This window comes from Etheostoma cragini, chromosome 6, assembly GCF_013103735.1.
Source record: "Etheostoma cragini isolate CJK2018 chromosome 6, CSU_Ecrag_1.0, whole genome shotgun sequence".
Classification (NCBI taxonomy): domain Eukaryota; kingdom Metazoa; phylum Chordata; class Actinopteri; order Perciformes; family Percidae; genus Etheostoma; species Etheostoma cragini.
In genome coordinates, this window is record NC_048412.1 from 26324390 (window position 1) to 26340876 (window position 16487).

Consider the following 16487-nt stretch of genomic DNA (forward strand, 5'->3'; position numbering starts at 1 on the left):
AAAAAGGAGAGTTCCGAAACTGATCTCTTTTTCTCTCTCTCTGAATGAACTTTCCTTACAGTGGAGGAATTTGTCAGGCTAATTTTAGGTAATCGACCTCTCCTTGCACTGTGGATTTTGGCAGCAGTTTGTAAAACAAATAGTAAAAAGTCTTCCATGGTGGCAGATATGTTAGTGTTTAAACATTGTGAGCAGGAATAAAAACTATTAAGATAAGCACAAGTCGTGCTTCATCTTTATTGTCGCATCATCTTTTAATGCCATTTATTGCATGCATATTGTCTTGTGTATATTTTTATGAAACAATAAAACAAAGCAAATTCACTGCTAGACCCAAAAGCCCTGCATACGTCACCCTAGGGCTGTCCCAAATGATTCCATTTCAAACGATTAATCTAGCGATTATTTTTTCAATTTGTCGACTAATCCAATGATTCATTTTTAGATTAATCTAACGATACATTTTTCAATTAGCGATTATTTTCCCATTGCTCAATTAACAATTTACACAAAACTAATTTCAATGAGGTTAAAATTGTTATTTATCTAAACTGATTAACACACACTTGTCAAGCAAAAAGAACGTGTAGTGCAACCTGAAGCCAGATGTAGGCGATCAATCCAAAAACAAAATAAAGTCACTTTCAGGAGGAATACAAAAACTAACTTAAAAAAAAGCCAATACAGGCTACTCTTCTTGCTCTTTTTACTTTAACAGTAATAGGTAAAATAATGAGTAAGCTCTTGTTCAGCATTCAAGCTCTTCTCCCTTTAATCTTAAAGTAAAAAAGTGCAATTTCAGCAAGATCTGAACTCCGATGTATTAAATAACTGCAACAATAAAATAAATTCACATTTCCATACACTTCCAGGCGGAAGACACAAATAAAAACAGTAAAAAATAAAAAAATATAAAAGGAATTATGAGCCCTAGCCCGATATAAACCCAACAACTTGTCAATACTTCCTATATAACAGATGTTATAAAGGACTCGTGAGATATTTAAAACTATCTGTTATGGTTGCGCAATTATCGAAGACAGAGCTACAGATGGAGGAGACGCAGCAGAGCTTACCTCCCACTCCAGTCACTGCAGGACGTCCTGTACACGCACAAGCTACAGGAGAAGCTAGGGAGGCATAGGTGAGCACAACTTATGTGGTTTTGCTGCTGTTATCCTGACTCAAGGATCATTTTACAAAGTCTACAAACAACCACGGTGTTGTTAAGAGTAAATTACTCAACACGAACCAGCCATTTTCTTAACGTGTTGTTGCCATGGATGTTTTAAGAGAACGGTTGTTGCGAGGAATCCATACTTGCGCTGTTGCTGGAGGCAGCCATGTCAGTTTTAGATTTCAACGCTACCCATCGGCGCAAATTATTTGTGTTGACGCATCGACGTAGTCGATGACTACATCACCCCCAACTGATCTTAAGAGACTTCATGGCCCTGTCCTTTCACTAAATGTGAGGACAACTTTCTGGAAATTACCTCATGAATGGCACAAGAAAAAGCTGCTGAACCCCTCACCGTCTTTGCTTGCGGTGGACCTCATTTTCTCCCACCTCCTCAAGTCTCTGCATCCCTGTAACTTTGAAGTCCAGCCAGCAAAGGGCTTTGAAAAAGCCCGCAATCTCCCCACCATGACAAGGCAGAGGATTAGCCAAGCCCTGCAGGACAGAGTGGAAAGAGGACGGAAGAGGGCTGGAGGAGGAGTAGCACCATTTCCACAAGGGCTGTGTATGTGCAAGCAGCTCTCCCTCCGGCCAGAGCTGCCGGGGATTAACAAGCTACTAAGGAAGCAGAGAACAGACCTCCAGCCCCTTTTTTCACGAGTTTCACATAAACCAATTTACAGCCGAGAACTGGGGGGGGGACAACACACTAATTCTGTACAAAACTGCCTCCTGCTTCAACCTCAAAATCTTTGTTATGTCACTTACACAATCTGCTTTTGTGGAATGGCAGACAATTCCAAGATGCCCAAGTCAATAAAGCATGTGTCTACAAAGGCTTTCAATTATTGATTCAACTTCATTGATCAAAAGTGACATTTCAATGGTCACAGAGAGAGGAAAAAAAGCAGTTAAGCTCCTAATCTCACTGTCAGACTTGATACGATCAGTCACGGGGGAAGTCAACCTGGAAAGATTGTTTTCCCTTGTGAGGCAAAACAAGAGAGATTATTCCGCTTTTATCCATTCTGAGCTCAAATATTTGCCTACACTTTGGGCTGTAAATATTTCATAAATGTTCTGCTCTCAATACATTGAGTGCCATACATTTCCTAGTTCTCAACCAAAATACAATACAAGCAGAATATAATGTGCTTGTCACGTGTACACGGTTTAAATGTGTCACTGGAATGACTAATGCAAAAAAACAACACTGTTTTAAGCAAACATGAAAAAAAGGCCTTTTTTTTTCTACAAAAGAGTAAGTGAATCCAGGGGAGGTTATGCAGTTAAGCAGTCACCAGTTATGGTAGACTGCAACAAAGAATTGTTGGCATATCATTGAAGTACAACTGAGAGACAATCTACGGCGTTTCAGGATAAAATACGACAGTGCTATCATAAGGTAATAGCAACATATCTCAACAGTAAGGAAGCAGAAACAACATCCATATACTGCTGTCTCCCCATCAGTGCATTCCAGGTAATGGGGTCTTTTGTCTTATCTGTGACCGAAAGGAGCTTGAAGACTGTGCCCTTCATCCCTTTGTTGTTACAGAGTCTCTTGTGGAAATGGAAGATTGGCCCATAGACGTGGGTGTGCGAGGAAGAGCTAGGCGGCCGTGCGAGCACATCAGACTTGAGCGGTCTTAATAAAGCTTCCCTCTATCCACCCCAGAGATCTCCTCACCCCAATTATACGCCTGACACCTCTTCCCTCCTCCATCTCGTCTTTTCTCACATACCCCCACCTCACCATCCAGTTCCAGCTCTGATCATGGCTCTTTGCTGGGCTCAAAGCCCCAGAGGCCTGTCCAATATCAGGCTGCTGGTGGCGTTTGTTTCACAGTCGGCTGCCTGACTTGAATGAGGAATGGATCAGTTCTAGTATTGATAAATGATCACTACTGTTCACTCTACCTAAAACAATCCACTACAGAACCTAGTGTGGCCAAGTGTTTTCACCACCAATTCCTTTTGTAACATTTAATCAAGATATCTTGTAGGAACTGGACATCTCTGCGTCAAACCTGACACCCACCCACACCCACACTCCCACACCCACCAACTCTTCCTCCGGTGATCATCAAATCAATGCCTGAGACCGAATTTATGTTCACGTTATTCATGTCCAATGAAATGTGAGAAATAAAACCGAAGAGATTGGTTGCTTAATCAATAAGTCGATTTAAAGAAAGATAATCTCTAACAATTTTGGTAATTAAATATTTATCATTATTTAATATTTTCTTCATCTTCTGTGATAGTCAGTTGAGTTTGGACAGGTGGTTGGACAGTTGGTTGGACAGGTTATTTAGCAATAGACAGTTTGGGCTTTCATAGATGCCCATCGCCATTTTTCACCTCTCGTCAAATTGATAATCCAGTAAATTATCATCCGAGTAATGGATGATAAAAGATAAACTTTGGAAAACAGCTTTGATAAATCCACCATGCGAAGGTAAAGTTACAGAGACTGGGACCTAAATAATTCAACTTCTCTGCAACACCAACCCGGAACTTCTTTACCATTAAAAAAAAAGCTTTGTGTCCATGAAAACTGGTCCGTGTGCTTGATCACGCAAAATAATGCACCACAGCAAAATCTACAGATATGCCAACAAGTCCAACAACAGTACAGTGCATGCTACCAAACACAGAACTGCCACTCCCACCGTATTGTCTGCCGTTGCTTGTTTTTTGGACATTTTTGCTGTTTTTACCTTCTGATGCTTTCAAGGTCACAAGCAGCCTGCATCTGGCCAGCCATCTGTTTGCAACCATCCCATGAGGCGTCCTGTCATGCGTGCTCCTTGGCCCTGTCCTCTACTGTCCACATTCAAGCTCCCTGGGGAAATGTCCGGCCAGACGCTATAGCGTCTTGGCGAGTCTACAGGTTTCTGAAGCATTTCTGCAGTTGTCTCCCCTCAGTCTACCCGACAACTTTCACAACAGAGCTTCCCTCGCTGAAAAAAACTCAAACAGGTGTGTACATTTCATAAGTATGCAATGTACTCATAGATCACTCAATATAGTAAGTAGTCAAGCATGTTTATGTAGTCCAAAAACACAAGTTTGTCCTGGACATTGCAGTCTGTGCAGAACATGGCATCCTATACCCCTAGACCATTGATTTTGATTAAAAAAGGAAACTCCGGGACAGGACAGACGGACATGCTGATAGCATGTATAGAATAGATGGCTTCCTCCCGATACTTCATCAGAAAATGTGGTCAATGGTTAAGTTAACCAACTTAACTTAACGCCCCTACAAACATGGTCTCAAATCTCAAGTATTTCTCTATAACTGTATAATGAAGAGTTCTGAATTCATGAGAAACAATTAAAATTCAAAAGGATAGAAAAACAGCTTTAGGTTTATCAGTCCCTCCAGGATTTCGTGATGTCACGGTAGCAACAATTCACACGCGCGACTCACAATTTTGACCAATCACCACAACTTTTTCACAAATTGACCAATAACCTGAGTTTCTTGCGGCTTCAACCAATTACAGCAGCCCCACGTACCAGACACAAATATCTCACATTTACCAACAAAACGTACAGCAAAAGACCGTGCAAACCCTTTCAGACCATCCTATCGGCCTGTATACATGTTAACATAGTTTCTTCACTCTAAAGACGCTGAAAGCTGCTGCTGCTGTTTCAATCCTGTCGGCTATCTGCAACTGTCGAGGCTGCTGCTCTATTTCCCCCGTGACTGACTGACTGACTGACTGACTGACTGACACACACACGCACAAGCATATAATTTTTCACAACAAAAATTCACAAGACATGAACCTTTTATTGCAATCTTTTACAAAAGCTCCCGCAAAATCAGGCATGCTCCGACTGAAACAAAAACAGAAATCTTGCATGTGAAATAACCACAACCTCCCCTATTGGCAGAAAAATTGTGCATTCATGTTGGACCCATGTTACTCAACAATAAAACATAACAGACAGTGAGCCCAATGTGTAAGTGGCTCTAACTTAGCCAATTTATTGCAATGCATTGTAATGCATCAGCTCATTTTGAACTAAGTTTGTCCTTCGTGGGGAAACTCTTCATAAAAATGTGAAATATTGAAAAGCTCATTCTTTACATTTGATTAAAATGAGAGGTAATGAAAGACATTCAAGTAGACGATATCCAATTCAAAAAGCTGCTTTAGTAGCAGTATTTTCACAAGGCATCCATTAATTAAGTGGTCTCTGTGAATGTCTCCTGAAAGTAGACCATAGTCTGTCGGACTACATCCAATTCAATCTAAAGACTGCATTAATTCAGTGAACAGAGAGTCCGAGTCTCCCTAAATCAACTCTTAATTCCACAGGATCCACCTCAAAAACAAACAGCATTTGTACTGTACCTTGTCTTTCAAACAGCGGTCCACCAAGCAGGTAAGTATAGCAGGTTGGTGACAGCAGCTATCAGTGTGTCTGTGAAGAAGAAATAAATCACGATTACATCCGTCTGTGTGCAACATAATGCAGGACAGCTTATAGTGATGCAACCGAAGCATCTATGAGCAGGCAGAGCATTCATGCATCTCTCTTCAAAAGAACTCTAAATGTCCTAACTAGTAATTATAATGGCAGACTATTAACACTGGAAACAGCGCTCACTTTCATCAGGAAAACCAAGATGTGACATAAAAGTGGTGCTTTGAACTCTAGGGAAGAGATAAGGTTGATACAACAGGTTGCTTGTGCAGTAAGGGCACTTAATCTTTTGACAAATCTAAGAGCTCAAACTAGCCAAATTAGATGATGGCATCTCATTTCACAATCTGCTCTGGCAATCTGCTCCCAGGAAAACGGCTTCACCTTGCCAGTGCACAAACCTAAACTAAGATTCATCACATATAACAACAACAAAAAGTCATCTGCAAGATGTGTATAAAAAAAAAGAAAAAAAAAAGTGACAACCTCACTGGGCTTGATAAGACATTTTCTTTGCCTTTGAAGAAGCTATATATAGCAATTGTATTTATTTTCCTGCTGCATACAGTCACTGCTAATTAGTTTTCATTGGACATTAAGAATAAAAAAAAGAAAGATACCAATCTTGTGTGTAATCTCAGTGGGGTTTATGTGCCAAATTCAAACTGAAAGACATCACAATAAGCCGTTGTACTGGAATTTTAGAGATTCATTAACCTGACCATTTTTAATGGAAAATCTTTGAGTTAGCAACGTTGCGTGCAGCTAATCCATACCACAACCGGACGATAATTGGCCATAATCTTTTATTAAGCCTTTTTGGGGATTCTATGAAATAAATGAGATAGCTGGATCCTGACCTGCACAAAGACTAATTCTGACAAATAATGATGACAGTTTTGACTTCAAGCCCATTATATTTCAAGTAGCAGAGCCCAGGAAGACTTGCAGAGGCAGCACCCTCTGGATTAACAAGCCCACCAGCTTGTAGCCACATGCTGATGATGGTTCAGTTAAAGTTAGGGCAAAGCCAGCTCGCCATCTTATTTATTCTCCGCTATGCTCCCTACTTTTTGGCTTGGCAAAAGGACAGCAAGCCCTGGATGAAGAGTGTGGCTGTTGTGTTGTGTATCATTATCCTGTCCTGAGTATAGGGTGATAAGATTGGGGAGTCTGTATGGTCATTATTTTGGTGTTTTGGTGGAGTGTAATGTTGATTGACCAAGGTTTCTGGCTCACCATTTGCAGAAACTAACAGATCAGCGCCAAACTTACAGTACTGCTTGTGAAAAACAAAACATCTAAACGGGCAGATAAGGCCTTGGAGGAAAACAAATTCCATCGCAGGCTCAACAAAAGGTTCCAGACTATCTCCGAGGCACTTAAAGTTCCCAGACTACAAATTGCCCCTAAATGCATTGTGATTTAGCAGAGTGCGTTTGTTCTTTACAGCAAAACCAAGAAGGGGTTTCAGTGACGTGGATCAGCTGGCCATCTGCTAGAATCTAGTCTTCCATCATCCACTTACCATTTAGCAGGTAGAGCTTGAAGATTTACAAGCCTCACAATTTAATATTACTGTGAGAGCAATGGTGCTTACGGAGAACATTTCAAATGCCAAACAACCCAAGTTACACTTCGAATTACGGGAAAAAATATGAGAGAGAGAGATTTGAATTGTAAAGTACTGGCTTAATCTTGTCCTGAACAAGCAAAAGAGAATGAAAAGTAAGAAACGATTCCCTGGCCTAAATGCTCGGGTCCAGCCCGGGCTCGGACTCAACCCAACTGATGAAATGCAGAAACACATCTTGGAACCACAACTGAGAACGTAATTAAATCAATGCTCAACCGTTTGAGCGATTGTTTAACATGTCTGATTTCTTAGGCTACCTCGAGCTCATGGCCTATGTAATCTGCAGAACTGTTTCTGGATGCATCAACTGTTCAAGCCTCACACTTGCCAATGACTTTTTTTATTGCATTGATTCGGTAAATGGTTACAAGACGCAACCTCTCCGGTTATGCCAGCTCCCATTAACAATGCAAGAATACACAACATGTGTTCAGAGGAATGCAGGGAAGGAATGAGTAGCCCGGTGTTGAGCAGCACTTGTTATTAACGGTCTACTTTAATACATTAAGAGTACCAGCTGGGTGGGGTTTGCATGGCAAATAGAAGGCTAGAGGGCAAAAGATATTCACAAACATCTCACCCTGTACTCTCATGCACAGTTCACCACCAGTTGATTAACCAACTAAGCCCCCGGTAGGAAGATTACGTCTCTCATTATCCCAGATCTAAACTCCAGGGAGCCCCATCTGGTCTGAGGATCAACATTAGAAGCGTCTTGAGATCATCCAAAGCTCAAGACCAGTACATTATACTGGTCAGTCACTTTACAAACCTTTCTTCTCTAACTCTTATTTCTTCTTTTTCTTTCTTAACAAGCCTTAACCCTTGTGCTGCCCTCAGAATGACCTGCAACTTTGTGTTTTTCTGGGTCAAAATATTAACATTTTGATGATTTTTTTCTATACTTCGCGCAATGTTTTTGTAGATTTCTTTCCAAATTTGGTGTCACTTTTATTAAATTTTTGTAGTTTAAAAAAAAAAGAGTGAATCCATGACTAATGGGTCATTGATTAACTTTCACTGTATTTGAATGTAAAAGGATTTATGCCCAAATATTATAAGTTGATTTTAAATAGTTCTTAAGAAGTTTGTGCCCCCACAAAATGAAGGGATTATAAACACTTTTAATTACTGTACAGTTCATAATGTGGATGTAAACACCCAAAGTTCAAACGTGGTGCTTTCACAGTGCTTTTTAGTTCAAAGTATAATTACATTGATGTCCTGTTGTTTAAAAACAGCCTAATATCCCAACTTTATTTTATGTATATTTTACACTCAGGCAATCATGGGTCTCTTTTCTATTTGCTGGATTTAAAACTAGGTTTTATAAATGAGGATTTCTTGTGTTTTTTTTTTGTTAACACCCATGAATTCTATCGAACTGTAATCAAAATACATTTTTGGGCTTGAGACAAAGATATATTGCAATGCTGGAAGGAGCACGGTCCAAAATAGATTCTGTGCTGGACAGTAAGCTTTAGAAGCTTGAAGGCTGATATCAACAACTGCAACCAAACACAATTCTGGCTATTTCATGGATCCAGTTGGTCTGGATTAGAGCTCAATTTAATATCGGACTTGAAAATGTCCTTATTCAGCAGTTCAGTGAAAGGACACGATGACGCCTCTAAAGTTTAGTGCTTTTTCAAGCAGAAAAAAAAACGCTTCAAATATCACCGCCACCGTGATATGGATAATTCAGGTTTGAGGGTGATGATGAACTCTTTATTTCAGTCTTATTTGTGACCTTTATCTATTTAACTCGAGGAGATGTGAGACATTTAAATGGCATCATGCCATTACAGATACTAGATATGGACAAACTTTTTATTCATAATTACAGTTGTCCTTTGGTAACTCATCAAAATAAAAGCCCAAGATCGCTGCTCAAATATCATGATATGGCAGCAATTCTCAAACAGCACTATTGAGAAAACACCATCTTTTATAAAGTTTGTGTGGCTGGATGTAAAAAAATGACCCTGAAAGAAAACAAGTAGGCTTCAAGTTCAATGCTCAGTGCAGAAATAAATAGCAATAAATATAACTGTCAAAGCTAAAAACAGCAACTTACTGCCTTTTGTCCAATTGTTTTTACTCATTTTATTTAAAATATTTTTTAATCAAATCTTAACCTTTTTATACCCTTATACATTTTTGCTTTTTGTGTATATTAGTATATTTATCTAGTCAACTGTAGGTATATCCGTTTATTACTGCCTGGAGTCTTCTAGCCTCCGGATGGGATCACATTGTATTTACCAAAGTAATTGCTGAGATCTACGAACATTACAACATCGCTAAAATAAAGTCAGACGGGGCAACAAACACGAGCAGTCAAAGACGATGAAAAAGATTATAGACAAACAGGTTAGTCTAATCTAAGCCACTTTATTTGGTAGTAATCGAGAGGGGGGTGCACCCGAAAGGTTTGCCATAATCCCTCAATGTACAGCAGAAATGTACTACAGTATGTATTTTGATGGATAATGAAATTGTCAGTTTGGGTCATACTACTACTTGTCTTTGTTTAAAACCTGTCCTGTCCTGTTTGGTGACTGACAAAGTTTCTGCGCTTTCAGTCCTTTTTAGCATTCTTGCTATGTTCCCAAATCTTACCAATTAAATCGGTAAGTGCAACGTAGTTATTGCAGCTGGTAACGATGGTTCAAACTACAAAAATAAAACCGTTTCTATGAAAATGGAATTCCCCTTTCAGCTTGTAAGTCACCTGTAAAATGCTTTGAACTGCACTAACTGGACTAATGGTATTGAACTGTCAATGGCCACAATGGTTGTACAGTTTTGAAAAGCTAGGCTACTAATAGGCTTGTGGTGTCTTCCGTCTTTTCACCAAATGCCAACAACACCGTGATCATCTGGCAAACAGACCACACTCCTGCCCTTTCTCCACTCAGCGGTCTATTAAAAAGGAACACATGTGGTAGAGTGTCTTGTTTCAGGGAAAGTGAAAACACACCCGCTGAGGTACACAGTCGACGGGAGGAGTCAGGCATGTTGGGACTTTGACTGTCTTCCCCCTTTCCTTTGTATCACATTCCTTTACTCCAAATCGCCACATAGGGTAGGGGTAAGTGACTTCCACCCTCCCTACAATCACGAGGCAGGGACCCCCTTCCTTGACAGCCACTCAAGAAAATCAATCAGTACTCAGGTCATGCCACAGACGCCCCCCCTTAACACATAACCTCCGACCCCAGCAGGGTCCTCCTCAATGAGCGTGACAGGGATTTGTCTGTGCTGCTGCCAGTGTCCGCTCCATGTCCGACACTAACAAAGTCCTCGTGTTGCAGAGGAGGGGAGGGCGCGACCTGACCCTGTCCACCTTCACCACAATAAATCCAGCTGAGGAGTTCAAGGTGGCCTGACCTGCAGCCGACCCCTTCTCTGGAAACCCAGCTACAAGCACCAGCTGAGCCTTTTCCCCCTCAATGCCCCAGAGCGGAGGGGAGAAAACAGACGTTGCACTCGAGTTTCGTGGGTGCCACCAGTAAGCAAACCCATTTATTCACCCATATTTCACCTAACTCTGACATCCGAACAGTTAGGAAGCCTTGTTTCTGTCATGGGAAGTGCATCAGGGGGCAGAATTAGCATAGCGTAATTACTCAGGGGAAAGATCCAGACTCCAAGGAGCAAGACATAACCCATAATTTGCCATTGTGCTCCCTATGCAATTGACAGTCGGTCTATGATATTGGAGATAAGTCGGAAATCAGGCTGTTAGTTTAACTGATGGTGTATTCAGTATGATAATAACCACGGCCTTGCACACAGTGAATCGGAGCGGTCCTCACCATTTTCCCTCTCCTCCATGGGGTTTTATCATGCTAATCTAAAAGGGGAGAAGAAGAAAAATACATTCGGTGAATAAGGAAACATAATAGGAAGCAGGGACCTCTGGAACCGCGAGGAGACAAAAGAGGGTATATTCACCGAGCTCTGCCTGAGCAAAGCCGGGGTGACAAATGGACACAGACATTATGCCGGCTGGTTAATTAAAAGAACATTGCCTAATTAAAAATATCTTCCTGGCGAATGGACTGCCTCGTCGCAGTAACTGACCTGTGCCTCCCGCACATGTTGGGCACAGAGCAGTTAGTCTCTCTCGTTTTTACGCATTTAATTTTCACATCAGAGGGCCTTTGACTGACGAGTGGCAAAGACCCGAGTAAGGCGCGCTGCAGGAAGTGCGCCAGATCGTGGCGGGGGTGCGGGTGCTTGTTAAATGACTGATGATTTCCATTAGACAGTCAATAAGACTTGCACAAGAGATTTGATTAAATGTAATTCTGCATCTTTTACACAAAACTTTTTCCTCAATGTATTTACTAAAGAAACAGATCCTTGCAAAAGAGAAAAAAAAGAGAAAGGATTAAATAAAAATCGGGAATAATATACAAAAACAATCATTCCTTACAATTTTGTGAATCATATCGCAATATCAGTCAAAATAATCACAATTAGATATTTTACTAATATAGTGCAGCCCTACTATTAACTAATAACTGAAAATCCTGTTTGGTAGTGACCATAACTGTTTGTTACCCTATATCTGACCTCTTTCTGACATGCCAGTAATCCAGATATTTGAATTTAATGAATAACTGATTGACTTTTTCTTTTTAGAAAGTTTGAGATGGAACTGGACTATACAAAGAATTTAGTGTTTATGACGTTGGGAGTCACTATATGACTTTGTTTGCATGTGTGGTGGGTAAAGACTTTTCAATAACGTTTTAGAACACAACGGGTGATATGTTCTAAGGCTTTTTATGATGTTTCACATGCAAATTTATGTTATTGACAACTTGTAGTTCCAGTAAGCTACAATCAGATTTTTGGTCATATCCCTTTGCGAGTCACAATATTCGCTGCCTCAAACCTTAAGAGTATTTAGCTGTGCAGTGCCTTCGTTTACGGTCTGCAAACTGGACTTCCTAACATTTCATCCTCTTGTTACCTGTAGCAACAGGCCCACTCCAACGCAGACTGTTTTGCTGTAGGGGTAACTGTCAGCTTCAGACATGCCCTAAGACTGAAAATGTGAGTGTGTTGGCCCTTCATTCTTTCACCTAGCTACCCATCAATGAGAGTTGTGACATTTAAGTAATAGCGTGGTTTGGCGGTGGGCACTTTGTTTACCCCTGAGTTGGTTTTCATGGCGCCCATCACCAGAAACTGCCCCTCAGGGGGAGATAGTGGAGGCAGGGAGGCGAGCAAGGAAGAGAGATCTAACAGCTGCTGAGGATACATTCACTGGACCAGGGAAGTGGCTCGTGTGACTGAAAGGGAAATGTTTTGTTCTGTCTCAAATAAATAAAGTGGAAATAAAGTAACAGCCTCGGAGTAAATTAATGAACATGTTTTCCAGCCCTTAAATTAAAAACAAAAATTTGAACGCAAAAGAATGGTTTCCAGCCCCGGGACAAAGACACACACACACACACACAAAGACACACACACACACACACACACACACAGGTTGACCTAATTGGAGGACAGCTACGCTCGTTATTGTATGTGCAATGATAAGTTAAAGTTCAACGAGTCCTTTATCTAACTGTATGAAGGAGTGTCCCAGCCCAGGAGAGGACATTAACTAACAATGTGAAGATCAACAAGCCACTGACACAGAATGTTCAAATTGGATTTATTCAATCAAATGTATTGTCCACCAGCCATTTTTATATTCTACCAACATTTGCAGCATCCTGTGCCTTTTTGGTAAGGTTACTTGAAAAACTCAACCCAGAGTAGTTTCATTCTCCCCAGAAAAATGTTTCTTTTCACTTTTAAAGAAGCATCGCAGCATTCTTTACAAAAAAACAATCTTCAAAAAACAAAAAAGGCAGCGAAATTGTGGAGGGAACGCCGTTAGCGCTAGCTTCTCAGTGGAGCTTTCAGGTCTAGTCAAAACGATGCAGCTGCGTGTGTAAGATGTAGCGGACGTTTTAGTGCTGGGGATTTTCATTTGGCACTGGCTAAAACCCTATTAGGGGGCCCCATAAAATCCTCTATGCAGCAACGATCTTAATATGCTTTAGTGCTGGATCGATCCGTTGAATAAAGTTCTCATATTGTGCTCATTTTCAGGTTCATAATTGTATTTTGAGGTTGTACCAGACCAGCATAACGTGGTTTAATATTCAGAAAACATCATGTTGCTGTTGTACTGCAAATTCCCGCAGCTCCTCTTTTCACCCTGTGTGTTGAGCTCTCTGTTTTAGCTGAGTGAGACATCTCACTTCTGTACCATGTTTGTTTGTAAGGACTGCTGGCTAGTCAGTTGCCGAGCATGAGGGCAAGGCCTGCTAGCAGCTAGGTGAGCATTAGTGTGTGTGTGACGAAGTGACGCACAGTCATCACGGAAGAGCTGTTTGGAGCAGTGAGTTTTCTGTTGGAGATGGTAAGTCCCTTTGGGAAGAACTTTGGGCTTTTTCACTTTGTAAACCTATAAAGTGAGATATAGATATATAACACTAAAGGGAATGCCAAAAAGCATAATATGAGCACTTTAAAAGACCAGTCAATAGACGCAGAATAATTGAGTTAAATATCATAGAATTTTGGTCACGCAAAACAAGAAAATTGAAGATGTTACCTTCGCCTCTTAGATATCGGGATTAATATTCAACATTTTTGGACACAGTTTAATCAAAAATATAATCATTTAACAAAGTATCTTTAATTTATGGAAAGAAAATGTTTGACTCAATTTTGAATCGTTAGAGCCCCTATAAAAAAAGAAATTAATGTTGTTGACCACAAGCATGCACCCTCTCTCCCACCCACCCACTCAGACACAGCTGCAGGGGTGAGTCAACACACGGTTAATAAACTGACACACACGCTCTCTCTAGTTCAGGGCACTGTAGGAGAGGTGTGTTTTACTCATCCTGGAACGCTGCCCAGTTTGGGTTCATATGACACTAACTGAAACCCCCCTGACAAACCCCCACACTCTTCCCCCCAAAGAGCGGTTTAAAAATAGCCTTGATTCGATGGAAACGGGCCCGGAGTTCTGAGAAATGGAGGAAAATGACCAAGCCAAGTGTAGGCGAGAACACTTATCTTACACCGCGTCCAAGCCAAATATTCACTGCACATATGGTCACCACTAAAATATACACAAATAATAGCTTGAGAGTAAAATTATAGATTATAAACAGCCAAAATCCACTTCTGAATGCTTGCCCATAGGTAAAACACTCCATACACGCACAGGGATTCAGACTTAAGCCTTAAAAGAAAAAGCACGGCATATTCTAGGCTAAATTTAACTTATTCCAGATTTGAGCACGGGGGTATGCAGTGTTTGCGGAAAATCAGCCACAATCCCTATCTGCAGAGCACAGGGTGCATGCATAAGGAATCGCATAAAGAGCCTGGGGGAGAAGGAGAGTTGGGAATCCAATCGGAGTTTTATAAACCATCAATGAACCTTTCACCTAAAACGAGAGCTTGCAGGGTTCAACACCACGCGGTCCATTCAAGGTGTGTGCAGTGCAGAAGCTCTGGACGGGACTTGGTCAACTTTCCAAGCAACAAGGTCAGACGGCTCTGCTATTTTTGGAAAGTTTGGAAATTAGATGCAGTTAGGTCGCTGGCTAACAGTATGCATGTCACATTACACTGCTGAGAGGAGAGCCCATTTCGTTTTCTCCAAAGACGTGTGATAACTCTCTGGGAAATAAAACAGCATATTTTCTCTTAACACTGAAATGAATTAAATATGTGAATACATGTCACCTTGTGAGCGTGTACAGAGCAGGAATGGGATGTGATGGGGCGTTACCGTGTGAAGACACAGATTTGGATGAAGAGGACAGAAAGAAAAAAAATGGCTTATCTTAGGTTTTTAATTTCCTGCTTCATTTCACGTTTTAGGACTATAAAAATTCTCATTTTGAAAAACTCCAATAAGCAACAATGAGACATGATCATAACTCTGAATTACTTCTATCACAGGCTAACTAAGCAGCAGCATTTATTAAATCAACTAAGTGCGATTAATCGGTTGTCCTACATTAAAAACAATGTTAAATGTCAATGACAATTTCCTGAAGGCCAAGCCTAGGTACTTTTTTGCATCTGTGTATAAGAAAAACAAACGATCAATGGTTGAGTGACAATAAAATAGTTGCAGACTAATCATCTGTCGACCGTCTAGCTAATCAATGAAATCTATTAATTGTTTCAGCATCAAGTCAATCAAAAACAGAAATATTAGACAGCGCTTTAGGCTGTAGAAACTTGTGATAGACGTGTCATAATGATTAATATTCCATGAACAATGAATCAAAAAATTTACAGAAATATCCATTTACAATGAAAATAATCATTACCTGCAGCTCTAATTCTGGTCTACACGTCAGCAGAACGTTGATGACACAACTCGACTGCTGTTGATTCACACTCAACTCTCAGGCTTTCCACAGGCAGCCTTAGACAAGATTACCTGTATTAAAACTACATAAAAGTAAGTTTTCTTATCTTAAAATTGCACAAAGCAGGGGCTTAGGCGTGCAGCTGACTCCTTAATCAACCCTAAAATTAAAAGTCTGGCAGAGAAGTTTGTCCAACTCACTTGTGTTTAAACAACAGTCTAAAAACAGAATTGTGTAAAAATAGACGTGGCTGACGGCAGATTCTCAAACACCATCCGCCAACCTGTTTCTCTATCTTGTCTGGATCAACCTTGTTTTCTCTAAGTTTCATCATTCCATCAGTTGTGAGATTTAAAGTCTGTGTCACCAAAGGCGGGATGTGTTGTTTTACACATGATACGCAACCAATTAAAACCAATTTTTTTAAACCAGTAGCATATATAACCCTGAAAGAAAATATTGTTGAAAATGTCTATTTGAGGCAACACAAGTCAGTTATAACGCATTGTGCTGGAAGCAAGACAAATGGCAGCTGTTCCAAACGTTGTTACAGCAAGTCAGAGAGCGGCGGTGAGAGGACGGGTGTCTGGTAGGTCTTTCCAGGGAAATAACCTCTGGCACAAAGACGGATGGTTACATTTCCCGCAGCAACAACAGCCGTTTGTTTGGAGGAAATAGGAGAGTAACTGGGCTGTTAGTACAAGCTGTGATAGCCACCGTGGCTGAGCAGGCAAAGAAAATAACTCCACTAACAGAAACCAAAACTTCACAAATTGAAAAACCAAGGAAGGGGACGTTATGGTGCCGC

General features: G+C 40.7%; 1 protein-coding gene across 4 annotated transcripts in view; it reads right to left on the reverse strand.

Moving 5' to 3' along the window:
• sema6e (sema domain, transmembrane domain (TM), and cytoplasmic domain, (semaphorin) 6E) overlaps positions 1–16487 on the reverse strand; it is a 150859-nt gene that overhangs the window by 128781 nt on the left and 5591 nt on the right. For 3 of the 4 annotated variants that reach the window (XM_034873825.1, XM_034873824.1, XM_034873821.1), the window contains exon 2: positions 5557–5626. The exons of the other annotated variant lie outside the window; for it this stretch is intronic. The gene's annotated coding sequence lies outside the window, so the exon portion shown is untranslated. The remainder of the gene's footprint in view (positions 1–5556; positions 5627–16487) is intronic. 4 annotated transcript variants of the gene reach the window in all.